This window comes from Salmo salar, chromosome 08, assembly GCF_965601325.2.
Source record: "Salmo salar chromosome 08, fSalSal1, whole genome shotgun sequence".
In the NCBI taxonomy this organism is placed as follows: domain Eukaryota; kingdom Metazoa; phylum Chordata; class Actinopteri; order Salmoniformes; family Salmonidae; genus Salmo; species Salmo salar.
The window spans coordinates 5,480,001-5,492,500 of NC_138298.1; the positions used below are offsets into that span (position 1 = coordinate 5,480,001).

The 12,500-nt window shown below is 41.9% G+C and overlaps 30 non-coding genes across 30 annotated transcripts; all 30 read left to right on the forward strand.

The window, feature by feature from the left end:
* Window positions 1-336: 336 nt before the first annotated feature.
* LOC145857302 (5S ribosomal RNA) lies at window positions 337-455 on the forward strand. The gene has a single exon (XR_014378199.1). It is a non-coding gene; the product is annotated as a 5S ribosomal RNA (ribosomal RNA).
* Window positions 456-594: 139 nt separating this feature from the next.
* On the forward strand, window positions 595-713 carry LOC145886179 (5S ribosomal RNA). Its single transcript, XR_014397763.1, has one exon. It is a non-coding gene; the product is annotated as a 5S ribosomal RNA (ribosomal RNA).
* Window positions 714-1,122: 409 nt separating this feature from the next.
* On the forward strand, window positions 1,123-1,241 carry LOC145857303 (5S ribosomal RNA). The gene has a single exon (XR_014378200.1). It is a non-coding gene; the product is annotated as a 5S ribosomal RNA (ribosomal RNA).
* A 139-nt stretch (window positions 1,242-1,380) lies between these two features.
* On the forward strand, window positions 1,381-1,499 carry LOC145886180 (5S ribosomal RNA). The gene has a single exon (XR_014397764.1). It is a non-coding gene; the product is annotated as a 5S ribosomal RNA (ribosomal RNA).
* A 409-nt stretch (window positions 1,500-1,908) lies between these two features.
* On the forward strand, window positions 1,909-2,027 carry LOC145857304 (5S ribosomal RNA). The gene has a single exon (XR_014378201.1). It is a non-coding gene; the product is annotated as a 5S ribosomal RNA (ribosomal RNA).
* Window positions 2,028-2,166: 139 nt separating this feature from the next.
* LOC145886181 (5S ribosomal RNA) lies at window positions 2,167-2,285 on the forward strand. Its single transcript, XR_014397765.1, has one exon. It is a non-coding gene; the product is annotated as a 5S ribosomal RNA (ribosomal RNA).
* A 409-nt stretch (window positions 2,286-2,694) lies between these two features.
* LOC145887000 (5S ribosomal RNA) lies at window positions 2,695-2,813 on the forward strand. Its single transcript, XR_014398587.1, has one exon. It is a non-coding gene; the product is annotated as a 5S ribosomal RNA (ribosomal RNA).
* A 409-nt stretch (window positions 2,814-3,222) lies between these two features.
* On the forward strand, window positions 3,223-3,341 carry LOC145883035 (5S ribosomal RNA). Its single transcript, XR_014394607.1, has one exon. It is a non-coding gene; the product is annotated as a 5S ribosomal RNA (ribosomal RNA).
* A 139-nt stretch (window positions 3,342-3,480) lies between these two features.
* Window positions 3,481-3,599, forward strand: LOC145857305 (5S ribosomal RNA). The gene has a single exon (XR_014378202.1). It is a non-coding gene; the product is annotated as a 5S ribosomal RNA (ribosomal RNA).
* Window positions 3,600-4,008: 409 nt separating this feature from the next.
* LOC145887001 (5S ribosomal RNA) lies at window positions 4,009-4,127 on the forward strand. Its single transcript, XR_014398588.1, has one exon. It is a non-coding gene; the product is annotated as a 5S ribosomal RNA (ribosomal RNA).
* Window positions 4,128-4,266: 139 nt separating this feature from the next.
* LOC145886182 (5S ribosomal RNA) lies at window positions 4,267-4,385 on the forward strand. Its single transcript, XR_014397766.1, has one exon. It is a non-coding gene; the product is annotated as a 5S ribosomal RNA (ribosomal RNA).
* A 409-nt stretch (window positions 4,386-4,794) lies between these two features.
* On the forward strand, window positions 4,795-4,913 carry LOC145857306 (5S ribosomal RNA). The gene has a single exon (XR_014378203.1). It is a non-coding gene; the product is annotated as a 5S ribosomal RNA (ribosomal RNA).
* A 139-nt stretch (window positions 4,914-5,052) lies between these two features.
* LOC145886183 (5S ribosomal RNA) lies at window positions 5,053-5,171 on the forward strand. The gene has a single exon (XR_014397767.1). It is a non-coding gene; the product is annotated as a 5S ribosomal RNA (ribosomal RNA).
* Window positions 5,172-5,580: 409 nt separating this feature from the next.
* Window positions 5,581-5,699, forward strand: LOC145887002 (5S ribosomal RNA). Its single transcript, XR_014398589.1, has one exon. It is a non-coding gene; the product is annotated as a 5S ribosomal RNA (ribosomal RNA).
* A 409-nt stretch (window positions 5,700-6,108) lies between these two features.
* LOC145883036 (5S ribosomal RNA) lies at window positions 6,109-6,227 on the forward strand. Its single transcript, XR_014394608.1, has one exon. It is a non-coding gene; the product is annotated as a 5S ribosomal RNA (ribosomal RNA).
* Window positions 6,228-6,366: 139 nt separating this feature from the next.
* LOC145857307 (5S ribosomal RNA) lies at window positions 6,367-6,485 on the forward strand. The gene has a single exon (XR_014378204.1). It is a non-coding gene; the product is annotated as a 5S ribosomal RNA (ribosomal RNA).
* Window positions 6,486-6,894: 409 nt separating this feature from the next.
* On the forward strand, window positions 6,895-7,013 carry LOC145887004 (5S ribosomal RNA). Its single transcript, XR_014398591.1, has one exon. It is a non-coding gene; the product is annotated as a 5S ribosomal RNA (ribosomal RNA).
* Window positions 7,014-7,422: 409 nt separating this feature from the next.
* Window positions 7,423-7,541, forward strand: LOC145887005 (5S ribosomal RNA). The gene has a single exon (XR_014398592.1). It is a non-coding gene; the product is annotated as a 5S ribosomal RNA (ribosomal RNA).
* Window positions 7,542-7,680: 139 nt separating this feature from the next.
* Window positions 7,681-7,799, forward strand: LOC145886184 (5S ribosomal RNA). Its single transcript, XR_014397768.1, has one exon. It is a non-coding gene; the product is annotated as a 5S ribosomal RNA (ribosomal RNA).
* A 409-nt stretch (window positions 7,800-8,208) lies between these two features.
* Window positions 8,209-8,327, forward strand: LOC145883037 (5S ribosomal RNA). Its single transcript, XR_014394609.1, has one exon. It is a non-coding gene; the product is annotated as a 5S ribosomal RNA (ribosomal RNA).
* Window positions 8,328-8,466: 139 nt separating this feature from the next.
* Window positions 8,467-8,585, forward strand: LOC145857308 (5S ribosomal RNA). The gene has a single exon (XR_014378205.1). It is a non-coding gene; the product is annotated as a 5S ribosomal RNA (ribosomal RNA).
* A 409-nt stretch (window positions 8,586-8,994) lies between these two features.
* On the forward strand, window positions 8,995-9,113 carry LOC145887006 (5S ribosomal RNA). The gene has a single exon (XR_014398593.1). It is a non-coding gene; the product is annotated as a 5S ribosomal RNA (ribosomal RNA).
* A 409-nt stretch (window positions 9,114-9,522) lies between these two features.
* Window positions 9,523-9,641, forward strand: LOC145883039 (5S ribosomal RNA). Its single transcript, XR_014394611.1, has one exon. It is a non-coding gene; the product is annotated as a 5S ribosomal RNA (ribosomal RNA).
* A 139-nt stretch (window positions 9,642-9,780) lies between these two features.
* On the forward strand, window positions 9,781-9,899 carry LOC145857309 (5S ribosomal RNA). Its single transcript, XR_014378206.1, has one exon. It is a non-coding gene; the product is annotated as a 5S ribosomal RNA (ribosomal RNA).
* A 409-nt stretch (window positions 9,900-10,308) lies between these two features.
* LOC145887007 (5S ribosomal RNA) lies at window positions 10,309-10,427 on the forward strand. Its single transcript, XR_014398594.1, has one exon. It is a non-coding gene; the product is annotated as a 5S ribosomal RNA (ribosomal RNA).
* A 409-nt stretch (window positions 10,428-10,836) lies between these two features.
* On the forward strand, window positions 10,837-10,955 carry LOC145887008 (5S ribosomal RNA). Its single transcript, XR_014398595.1, has one exon. It is a non-coding gene; the product is annotated as a 5S ribosomal RNA (ribosomal RNA).
* Window positions 10,956-11,094: 139 nt separating this feature from the next.
* LOC145886185 (5S ribosomal RNA) lies at window positions 11,095-11,213 on the forward strand. The gene has a single exon (XR_014397769.1). It is a non-coding gene; the product is annotated as a 5S ribosomal RNA (ribosomal RNA).
* Window positions 11,214-11,622: 409 nt separating this feature from the next.
* Window positions 11,623-11,741, forward strand: LOC145883040 (5S ribosomal RNA). The gene has a single exon (XR_014394612.1). It is a non-coding gene; the product is annotated as a 5S ribosomal RNA (ribosomal RNA).
* A 139-nt stretch (window positions 11,742-11,880) lies between these two features.
* On the forward strand, window positions 11,881-11,999 carry LOC145857310 (5S ribosomal RNA). The gene has a single exon (XR_014378207.1). It is a non-coding gene; the product is annotated as a 5S ribosomal RNA (ribosomal RNA).
* A 139-nt stretch (window positions 12,000-12,138) lies between these two features.
* On the forward strand, window positions 12,139-12,257 carry LOC145886186 (5S ribosomal RNA). Its single transcript, XR_014397770.1, has one exon. It is a non-coding gene; the product is annotated as a 5S ribosomal RNA (ribosomal RNA).
* The last annotated feature ends 243 nt before the right edge of the window (window positions 12,258-12,500 follow it).

Below are 12,500 nucleotides of genomic sequence, written 5' to 3' on the forward strand. Positions count from 1 at the left end.
TGACAAAATGCAGCTTCCTGCCTTTTTTAATAGGATCAAATTTCCTTGTGTTTTCAATTAGCATCTGCCTTGTATTTATAAGACAAACAAGAATATTGTTGCTGAATGCAGCTTGTGTGTGCTTTATGCTCCTTTGCCCTGTTCAAATGATGAAAGGAAATAAAGTTTGTATTTTATCCAACTACCTGTGCTAAAAAGTGATGGGAACAGTGTTTGTAATTTCTTCTACTTTTTCAGTGACACAAAGTTCAAGCTGCTTATCTAATTGGTGAAAATGCAATGTCTGTTTATCACACTCACTTTGACTATATATGTTGTAGCAAGAGATTGTTTCTCGCTTACGGCCATACCAGCCTGGGTACGCCCGATCTCGTCTGATCTCGGAAGCTAAGCAGGGTCGGGCCTGGTTAGTACTTGGATGGGAGACCGCCTGGGAATACCAGGTGCTGTAAGCATTTTGTCCACGAGGGTGTGCTCTTGCACTATTTCATCAGCAACACTGCCTTGTAGTAAGCATTTAATGATGAATTGACTAAATGTCTGTTTTATCAGACTCACTTTGACTATATATGTTGTAGCAAGAGATTGATTCTCGCTTACGGCCATATCAGCCTGGGTACGCCTGATCTCGTCTGATCTCGGAAGCTAAGCAGGGTCGGGCCTGGTTAGTACTTGGATGGGAGACCGCCTGGGAATACCAGGTGCTGTAAGCATTTTGTTCACGAGGGTGTGCTCTTGCACTATTTCATCAGCAACACTGCCTTGTAGTAAGCATTTAATGATGAATTGACAAAATGCAGCTTCCTGCCTTTTTAATAGGATCAAATTTCCTTGTGTTTTCAATTAGCATCTGCCTTGTATTTATAAGACAAACAAGAATATTGTTGCTGAATGCAGCTTGTGTGTGCTTTATGCTCCTTTGCCCTGTTCAAATGATGAAAGGAAATAAAGTTTGTATTTTATCCAACTACCTGTGCTAAAAAGTGATGGGAACAGTGTTTGTAATTTCTTCTACTTTTTCAGTGACACAAAGTTCAAGCTGCTTATCTAATTGGTGAAAATGCAATGTCTGTTTATCACACTCACTTTGACTATATATGTTGTAGCAAGAGATTGTTTCTCGCTTACGGCCATACCAGCCTGGGTACGCCCGATCTCGTCTGATCTCGGAAGCTAAGCAGGGTCGGGCCTGGTTAGTACTTGGATGGGAGACCGCCTGGGAATACCAGGTGCTGTAAGCATTTTGTCCACGAGGGTGTGCTCTTGCACTATTTCATCAGCAACACTGCCTTGTAGTAAGCATTTAATGATGAATTGACTAAATGTCTGTTTTATCAGACTCACTTTGACTATATATGTTGTAGCAAGAGATTGATTCTCGCTTACGGCCATATCAGCCTGGGTACGCCTGATCTCGTCTGATCTCGGAAGCTAAGCAGGGTCGGGCCTGGTTAGTACTTGGATGGGAGACCGCCTGGGAATACCAGGTGCTGTAAGCATTTTGTTCACGAGGGTGTGCTCTTGCACTATTTCATCAGCAACACTGCCTTGTAGTAAGCATTTAATGATGAATTGACAAAATGCAGCTTCCTGCCTTTTTAATAGGATCAAATTTCCTTGTGTTTTCAATTAGCATCTGCCTTGTATTTATAAGACAAACAAGAATATTGTTGCTGAATGCAGCTTGTGTGTGCTTTATGCTCCTTTGCCCTGTTCAAATGATGAAAGGAAATAAAGTTTGTATTTTATCCAACTACCTGTGCTAAAAAGTGATGGGAACAGTGTTTGTAATTTCTTCTACTTTTTCAGTGACACAAAGTTCAAGCTGCTTATCTAATTGGTGAAAATGCAATGTCTGTTTATCACACTCACTTTGACTATATATGTTGTAGCAAGAGATTGTTTCTCGCTTACGGCCATACCAGCCTGGGTACGCCCGATCTCGTCTGATCTCGGAAGCTAAGCAGGGTCGGGCCTGGTTAGTACTTGGATGGGAGACCGCCTGGGAATACCAGGTGCTGTAAGCATTTTGTCCACGAGGGTGTGCTCTTGCACTATTTCATCAGCAACACTGCCTTGTAGTAAGCATTTAATGATGAATTGACTAAATGTCTGTTTTATCAGACTCACTTTGACTATATATGTTGTAGCAAGAGATTGATTCTCGCTTACGGCCATATCAGCCTGGGTACGCCTGATCTCGTCTGATCTCGGAAGCTAAGCAGGGTCGGGCCTGGTTAGTACTTGGATGGGAGACCGCCTGGGAATACCAGGTGCTGTAAGCATTTTGTTCACGAGGGTGTGCTCTTGCACTATTTCATCAGCAACACTGCCTTGTAGTAAGCATTTAATGATGAATTGACAAAATGCAGCTTCCTGCCTTTTTAATAGGATCAAATTTCCTTGTGTTTTCAATTAGCATCTGCCTTGTATTTATAAGACAAACAAGAATATTGTTGCTGAATGCAGCTTGTGTGTGCTTTATGCTCCTTTGCCCTGTTCAAATGATGAAAGGAAATAAAGTTTGTATTTTATCCAACTACCTGTGCTAAAAAGTGATGGGAACAGTGTTTGTAATTTCTTCTACTTTTTCAGTGACACAAAGTTCAAGCTGCTTATCTAATTGGTGAAAATGCAATGTCTGTTTATCACACTCACTTTGACTATATATGTTGTAGCAAGAGATTGTTTCTCGCTTACGGCCATACCAGCCTGGGTACGCCCGATCTCGTCTGATCTAGGAAGCTAAGCAGGGTCGGGCCTGGTTAGTACTTGGATGGGAGACCGCCTGGGAATACCAGGTGCTGTAAGCATTTTGTCCACGAGGGTGTGCTCTTGCACTATTTCATCAGCAACACTGCCTTGTAGTAAGCATTTAATGATGAATTGACAAAATGCAGCTTCCTGCCTTTTTAATAGGATCAAATTTCCTTGTGTTTTCAATTAGCATCTGCCTTGTATTTATAAGACAAACAAGAATATTGTTGCTGAATGCAGCTTGTGTGTGCTTTATGCTCCTTTGCCCTGTTCAAATGATGAAAGGAAATAAAGTTTGTATTTTATCCAACTACCTGTGCTAAAAAGTGATGGGAACAGTGTTTGTAATTTCTTCTACTTTTTCAGTGACACAAAGTTCAAGCTGCTTATCTAATTGGTGAAAATGCAATGTCTGTTTATCACACTCACTTTGACTATATATGTTGTAGCAAGAGATTGTTTCTTGCTTACGGCCATACCAGCCTGGGTACGCCCGATCTCGTCTGATCTCGGAAGCTAAGCAGGGTCGGGCCTGGTTAGTACTTGGATGGGAGACCGCCTGGGAATAACAGGTGCTGTAAGCATTTTGTCCACGAGGGTGTGCTCTTGCACTATTTCATCAGCAACACTGCCTTGTAGTAAGCATTTAATGATGAATTGACTAAATATCTGTTTTATCAGACTCACTTTGACTATATATGTTGTAGCAAGAGATTGTTTCTCGCTTACGGCCATACCAGCCTGGGTACGCCCGATCTCGTCTGATCTCGGAAGCTAAGCAGGGTCGGGCCTGGTTAGTACTTGGATGGGAGACCGCCTGGGAATACCAGGTGCTGTAAGCATTTTGTCCACGAGGGTGTGCTCTTGCACTATTTCATCAGCAACACTGCCTTGTAGTAAGCATTTAATGATGAATTGACAAAATGCAGCTTCCTGCCTTTTTAATAGGATCAAATTTCCTTGTGTTTTCAATTAGCATCTGCCTTGTATTTATAAGACAAACAAGAATATTGTTGCTGAATGCAGCTTGTGTGTGCTTTATGCTCCTTTGCCCTGTTAAAATGATGAAAGGAAATAAAGTTTGTATTTTATCCAACTACCTGTGCTAAAAAGTGATGGGAACAGTGTTTGTAATTTCTTCTACTTTTTCAGTGACACAAAGTTCAAGCTGCTTATCTAATTGGTGAAAATGCAATGTCTGTTTATCACACTCACTTTGACTATATATGTTGTAGCAAGAGATTGTTTCTCGCTTACGGCCATACCAGCCTGGGTACGCCCGATCTCGTCTGATCTAGGAAGCTAAGCAGGGTCGGGCCTGGTTAGTACTTGGATGGGAGACCGCCTGGGAATACCAGGTGCTGTAAGCATTTTGTCCACGAGGGTGTGCTCTTGCACTATTTCATCAGCAACACTGCCTTGTAGTAAGCATTTAATGATGAATTGACTAAATGTCTGTTTTATCAGACTCACTTTGACTATATATGTTGTAGCAAGAGATTGATTCTCGCTTACGGCCATATCAGCCTGGGTACGCCTGATCTCGTCTGATCTCGGAAGCTAAGCAGGGTCGGGCCTGGTTAGTACTTGGATGGGAGACCGCCTGGGAATACCAGGTGCTGTAAGCATTTTGTTCACGAGGGTGTGCTCTTGCACTATTTCATCAGCAACACTGCCTTGTAGTAAGCATTTAATGATGAATTGACAAAATGCAGCTTCCTGCCTTTTTAATAGGATCAAATTTCCTTGTGTTTTCAATTAGCATCTGCCTTGTATTTATAAGACAAACAAGAATATTGTTGCTGAATGCAGCTTGTGTGTGCTTTATGCTCCTTTGCCCTGTTCAAATGATGAAAGGAAATAAAGTTTGTATTTTATCCAACTACCTGTGCTAAAAAGTGATGGGAACAGTGTTTGTAATTTCTTCTACTTTTTCAGTGACACAAAGTTCAAGCTGCTTATCTAATTGGTGAAAATGCAATGTCTGTTTATCACACTCACTTTGACTATATATGTTGTAGCAAGAGATTGTTTCTCGCTTACGGCCATACCAGCCTGGGTACGCCCGATCTCGTCTGATCTCGGAAGCTAAGCAGGGTCGGGCCTGGTTAGTACTTGGATGGGAGACCGCCTGGGAATACCAGGTGCTGTAAGCATTTTGTCCACGAGGGTGTGCTCTTGCACTATTTCATCAGCAACACTGCCTTGTAGTAAGCATTTAATGATGAATTGACTAAATGTCTGTTTTATCAGACTCACTTTGACTATATATGTTGTAGCAAGAGATTGATTCTCGCTTACGGCCATATCAGCCTGGGTACGCCTGATCTCGTCTGATCTCGGAAGCTAAGCAGGGTCGGGCCTGGTTAGTACTTGGATGGGAGACCGCCTGGGAATACCAGGTGCTGTAAGCATTTTGTTCACGAGGGTGTGCTCTTGCACTATTTCATCAGCAACACTGCCTTGTAGTAAGCATTTAATGATGAATTGACAAAATGCAGCTTCCTGCCTTTTTAATAGGATCAAATTTCCTTGTGTTTTCAATTAGCATCTGCCTTGTATTTATAAGACAAACAAGAATATTGTTGCTGAATGCAGCTTGTGTGTGCTTTATGCTCCTTTGCCCTGTTCAAATGATGAAAGGAAATAAAGTTTGTATTTTATCCAACTACCTGTGCTAAAAAGTGATGGGAACAGTGTTTGTAATTTCTTCTACTTTTTCAGTGACACAAAGTTCAAGCTGCTTATCTAATTGGTGAAAATGCAATGTCTGTTTATCACACTCACTTTGACTATATATGTTGTAGCAAGAGATTGTTTCTCGCTTACGGCCATACCAGCCTGGGTACGCCCGATCTCGTCTGATCTAGGAAGCTAAGCAGGGTCGGGCCTGGTTAGTACTTGGATGGGAGACCGCCTGGGAATACCAGGTGCTGTAAGCATTTTGTCCACGAGGGTGTGCTCTTGCACTATTTCATCAGCAACACTGCCTTGTAGTAAGCATTTAATGATGAATTGACAAAATGCAGCTTCCTGCCTTTTTAATAGGATCAAATTTCCTTGTGTTTTCAATTAGCATCTGCCTTGTATTTATAAGACAAACAAGAATATTGTTGCTGAATGCAGCTTGTGTGTGCTTTATGCTCCTTTGCCCTGTTCAAATGATGAAAGGAAATAAAGTTTGTATTTTATCCAACTACCTGTGCTAAAAAGTGATGGGAACAGTGTTTGTAATTTCTTCTACTTTTTCAGTGACACAAAGTTCAAGCTGCTTATCTAATTGGTGAAAATGCAATGTCTGTTTATCACACTCACTTTGACTATATATGTTGTAGCAAGAGATTGTTTCTTGCTTACGGCCATACCAGCCTGGGTACGCCCGATCTCGTCTGATCTCGGAAGCTAAGCAGGGTCGGGCCTGGTTAGTACTTGGATGGGAGACCGCCTGGGAATAACAGGTGCTGTAAGCATTTTGTCCACGAGGGTGTGCTCTTGCACTATTTCATCAGCAACACTGCCTTGTAGTAAGCATTTAATGATGAATTGACTAAATATCTGTTTTATCAGACTCACTTTGACTATATATGTTGTAGCAAGAGATTGTTTCTCGCTTACGGCCATACCAGCCTGGGTACGCCCGATCTCGTCTGATCTCGGAAGCTAAGCAGGGTCGGGCCTGGTTAGTACTTGGATGGGAGACCGCCTGGGAATACCAGGTGCTGTAAGCATTTTGTCCACGAGGGTGTGCTCTTGCACTATTTCATCAGCAACACTGCCTTGTAGTAAGCATTTAATGATGAATTGACAAAATGCAGCTTCCTGCCTTTTTAATAGGATCAAATTTCCTTGTGTTTTCAATTAGCATCTGCCTTGTATTTATAAGACAAACAAGAATATTGTTGCTGAATGCAGCTTGTGTGTGCTTTATGCTCCTTTGCCCTGTTAAAATGATGAAAGGAAATAAAGTTTGTATTTTATCCAACTACCTGTGCTAAAAAGTGATGGGAACAGTGTTTGTAATTTCTTCTACTTTTTCAGTGACACAAAGTTCAAGCTGCTTATCTAATTGGTGAAAATGCAATGTCTGTTTATCACACTCACTTTGACTATATATGTTGTAGCAAGAGATTGTTTCTCGCTTACGGCCATACCAGCCTGGGTACGCCCGATCTCGTCTGATCTAGGAAGCTAAGCAGGGTCGGGCCTGGTTAGTACTTGGATGGGAGACCGCCTGGGAATACCAGGTGCTGTAAGCATTTTGTCCACGAGGGTGTGCTCTTGCACTATTTCATCAGCAACACTGCCTTGTAGTAAGCATTTAATGATGAATTGACAAAATGCAGCTTCCTGCCTTTTTAATAGGATCAAATTTCCTTGTGTTTTCAATTAGCATCTGCCTTGTATTTATAAGACAAACAAGAATATTGTTGCTGAATGCAGCTTGTGTGTGCTTTATGCTCCTTTGCCCTGTTCAAATGATGAAAGGAAATAAAGTTTGTATTTTATCCAACTACCTGTGCTAAAAAGTGATGGGAACAGTGTTTGTAATTTCTTCTACTTTTTCAGTGACACAAAGTTCAAGCTGCTTATCTAATTGGTGAAAATGCAATGTCTGTTTATCACACTCACTTTGACTATATATGTTGTAGCAAGAGATTGTTTCTCGCTTACGGCCATACCAGCCTGGGTACGCCCGATCTCGTCTGATCTAGGAAGCTAAGCAGGGTCGGGCCTGGTTAGTACTTGGATGGGAGACCGCCTGGGAATACCAGGTGCTGTAAGCATTTTGTCCACGAGGGTGTGCTCTTGCACTATTTCATCAGCAACACTGCCTTGTAGTAAGCATTTAATGATGAATTGACTAAATGTCTGTTTTATCAGACTCACTTTGACTATATATGTTGTAGCAAGAGATTGATTCTCGCTTACGGCCATATCAGCCTGGGTACGCCTGATCTCGTCTGATCTCGGAAGCTAAGCAGGGTCGGGCCTGGTTAGTACTTGGATGGGAGACCGCCTGGGAATACCAGGTGCTGTAAGCATTTTGTTCACGAGGGTGTGCTCTTGCACTATTTCATCAGCAACACTGCCTTGTAGTAAGCATTTAATGATGAATTGACAAAATGCAGCTTCCTGCCTTTTTAATAGGATCAAATTTCCTTGTGTTTTCAATTAGCATCTGCCTTGTATTTATAAGACAAACAAGAATATTGTTGCTGAATGCAGCTTGTGTGTGCTTTATGCTCCTTTGCCCTGTTCAAATGATGAAAGGAAATAAAGTTTGTATTTTATCCAACTACCTGTGCTAAAAAGTGATGGGAACAGTGTTTGTAATTTCTTCTACTTTTTCAGTGACACAAAGTTCAAGCTGCTTATCTAATTGGTGAAAATGCAATGTCTGTTTATCACACTCACTTTGACTATATATGTTGTAGCAAGAGATTGTTTCTTGCTTACGGCCATACCAGCCTGGGTACGCCCGATCTCGTCTGATCTCGGAAGCTAAGCAGGGTCGGGCCTGGTTAGTACTTGGATGGGAGACCGCCTGGGAATAACAGGTGCTGTAAGCATTTTGTCCACGAGGGTGTGCTCTTGCACTATTTCATCAGCAACACTGCCTTGTAGTAAGCATTTAATGATGAATTGACTAAATATCTGTTTTATCAGACTCACTTTGACTATATATGTTGTAGCAAGAGATTGTTTCTCGCTTACGGCCATACCAGCCTGGGTACGCCCGATCTCGTCTGATCTCGGAAGCTAAGCAGGGTCGGGCCTGGTTAGTACTTGGATGGGAGACCGCCTGGGAATACCAGGTGCTGTAAGCATTTTGTCCACGAGGGTGTGCTCTTGCACTATTTCATCAGCAACACTGCCTTGTAGTAAGCATTTAATGATGAATTGACAAAATGCAGCTTCCTGCCTTTTTAATAGGATCAAATTTCCTTGTGTTTTCAATTAGCATCTGCCTTGTATTTATAAGACAAACAAGAATATTGTTGCTGAATGCAGCTTGTGTGTGCTTTATGCTCCTTTGCCCTGTTCAAATGATGAAAGGAAATAAAGTTTGTATTTTATCCAACTACCTGTGCTAAAAAGTGATGGGAACAGTGTTTGTAATTTCTTCTACTTTTTCAGTGACACAAAGTTCAAGCTGCTTATCTAATTGGTGAAAATGCAATGTCTGTTTATCACACTCACTTTGACTATATATGTTGTAGCAAGAGATTGTTTCTCGCTTACGGCCATACCAGCCTGGGTACGCCCGATCTCGTCTGATCTAGGAAGCTAAGCAGGGTCGGGCCTGGTTAGTACTTGGATGGGAGACCGCCTGGGAATACCAGGTGCTGTAAGCATTTTGTCCACGAGGGTGTGCTCTTGCACTATTTCATCAGCAACACTGCCTTGTAGTAAGCATTTAATGATGAATTGACAAAATGCAGCTTCCTGCCTTTTTAATAGGATCAAATTTCCTTGTGTTTTCAATTAGCATCTGCCTTGTATTTATAAGACAAACAAGAATATTGTTGCTGAATGCAGCTTGTGTGTGCTTTATGCTCCTTTGCCCTGTTCAAATGATGAAAGGAAATAAAGTTTGTATTTTATCCAACTACCTGTGCTAAAAAGTGATGGGAACAGTGTTTGTAATTTCTTCTACTTTTTCAGTGACACAAAGTTCAAGCTGCTTATCTAATTGGTGAAAATGCAATGTCTGTTTATCACACTCACTTTGACTATATATGTTGTAGCAAGAGATTGTTTCTTGCTTACGGCCATACCAGCCTGGGTACGCCCGATCTCGTCTGATCTCGGAAGCTAAGCAGGGTCGGGCCTGGTTAGTACTTGGATGGGAGACCGCCTGGGAATAACAGGTGCTGTAAGCATTTTGTCCACGAGGGTGTGCTCTTGCACTATTTCATCAGCAACACTGCCTTGTAGTAAGCATTTAATGATGAATTGACTAAATATCTGTTTTATCAGACTCACTTTGACTATATATGTTGTAGCAAGAGATTGTTTCTCGCTTACGGCCATACCAGCCTGGGTACGCCCGATCTCGTCTGATCTCGGAAGCTAAGCAGGGTCGGGCCTGGTTAGTACTTGGATGGGAGACCGCCTGGGAATACCAGGTGCTGTAAGCATTTTGTCCACGAGGGTGTGCTCTTGCACTATTTCATCAGCAACACTGCCTTGTAGTAAGCATTTAATGATGAATTGACAAAATGCAGCTTCCTGCCTTTTTAATAGGATCAAATTTCCTTGTGTTTTCAATTAGCATCTGCCTTGTATTTATAAGACAAACAAGAATATTGTTGCTGAATGCAGCTTGTGTGTGCTTTATGCTCCTTTGCCCTGTTAAAATGATGAAAGGAAATAAAGTTTGTATTTTATCCAACTACCTGTGCTAAAAAGTGATGGGAACAGTGTTTGTAATTTCTTCTACTTTTTCAGTGACACAAAGTTCAAGCTGCTTATCTAATTGGTGAAAATGCAATGTCTGTTTATCACACTCACTTTGACTATATATGTTGTAGCAAGAGATTGTTTCTCGCTTACGGCCATACCAGCCTGGGTACGCCCGATCTCGTCTGATCTAGGAAGCTAAGCAGGGTCGGGCCTGGTTAGTACTTGGATGGGAGACCGCCTGGGAATACCAGGTGCTGTAAGCATTTTGTCCACGAGGGTGTGCTCTTGCACTATTTCATCAGCAACACTGCCTTGTAGTAAGCATTTAATGATGAATTGACAAAATGCAGCTTCCTGCCTTTTTAATAGGATCAAATTTCCTTGTGTTTTCAATTAGCATCTGCCTTGTATTTATAAGACAAACAAGAATATTGTTGCTGAATGCAGCTTGTGTGTGCTTTATGCTCCTTTGCCCTGTTCAAATGATGAAAGGAAATAAAGTTTGTATTTTATCCAACTACCTGTGCTAAAAAGTGATGGGAACAGTGTTTGTAATTTCTTCTACTTTTTCAGTGACACAAAGTTCAAGCTGCTTATCTAATTGGTGAAAATGCAATGTCTGTTTATCACACTCACTTTGACTATATATGTTGTAGCAAGAGATTGTTTCTCGCTTACGGCCATACCAGCCTGGGTACGCCCGATCTCGTCTGATCTAGGAAGCTAAGCAGGGTCGGGCCTGGTTAGTACTTGGATGGGAGACCGCCTGGGAATACCAGGTGCTGTAAGCATTTTGTCCACGAGGGTGTGCTCTTGCACTATTTCATCAGCAACACTGCCTTGTAGTAAGCATTTAATGATGAATTGACTAAATGTCTGTTTTATCAGACTCACTTTGACTATATATGTTGTAGCAAGAGATTGATTCTCGCTTACGGCCATATCAGCCTGGGTACGCCTGATCTCGTCTGATCTCGGAAGCTAAGCAGGGTCGGGCCTGGTTAGTACTTGGATGGGAGACCGCCTGGGAATACCAGGTGCTGTAAGCATTTTGTTCACGAGGGTGTGCTCTTGCACTATTTCATCAGCAACACTGCCTTGTAGTAAGCATTTAATGATGAATTGACAAAATGCAGCTTCCTGCCTTTTTAATAGGATCAAATTTCCTTGTGTTTTCAATTAGCATCTGCCTTGTATTTATAAGACAAACAAGAATATTGTTGCTGAATGCAGCTTGTGTGTGCTTTATGCTCCTTTGCCCTGTTCAAATGATGAAAGGAAATAAAGTTTGTATTTTATCCAACTACCTGTGCTAAAAAGTGATGGGAACAGTGTTTGTAATTTCTTCTACTTTTTCAGTGACACAAAGTTCAAGCTGCTTATCTAATTGGTGAAAATGCAATGTCTGTTTATCACACTCACTTTGACTATATATGTTGTAGCAAGAGATTGTTTCTTGCTTACGGCCATACCAGCCTGGGTACGCCCGATCTCGTCTGATCTCGGAAGCTAAGCAGGGTCGGGCCTGGTTAGTACTTGGATGGGAGACCGCCTGGGAATAACAGGTGCTGTAAGCATTTTGTCCACGAGGGTGTGCTCTTGCACTATTTCATCAGCAACACTGCCTTGTAGTAAGCATTTAATGATGAATTGACTAAATATCTGTTTTATCAGACTCACTTTGACTATATATGTTGTAGCAAGAGATTGTTTCTCGCTTACGGCCATACCAGCCTGGGTACGCCCGATCTCGTCTGATCTCGGAAGCTAAGCAGGGTCGGGCCTGGTTAGTACTTGGATGGGAGACCGCCTGGGAATACCAGGTGCTGTAAGCATTTTGTCCACGAGGGTGTGCTCTTGCACTATTTCATCAGCAACACTGCCTTGTAGTAAGCATTTAATGATGAATTGACTAAATGTCTGTTTTATCAGACTCACTTTGACTATATATGTTGTAGCAAGAGATTGATTCTCGCTTACGGCCATATCAGCCTGGGTACGCCTGATCTCGTCTGATCTCGGAAGCTAAGCAGGGTCGGGCCTGGTTAGTACTTGGATGGGAGACCGCCTGGGAATACCAGGTGCTGTAAGCATTTTGTTCACGAGGGTGTGCTCTTGCACTATTTCATCAGCAACACTGCCTTGTAGTAAGCATTTAATGATGAATTGACAAAATGCAGCTTCCTGCCTTTTTAATAGGATCAAATTTCCTTGTGTTTTCAATTAGCATCTGCCTTGTATTTATAAGACAAACAAGAATATTGTTGCTGAATGCAGCTTGTGTGTGCTTTATGCTCCTTTGCCCTGTTCAAATGATGAAAGGAAATAAAGTTTGT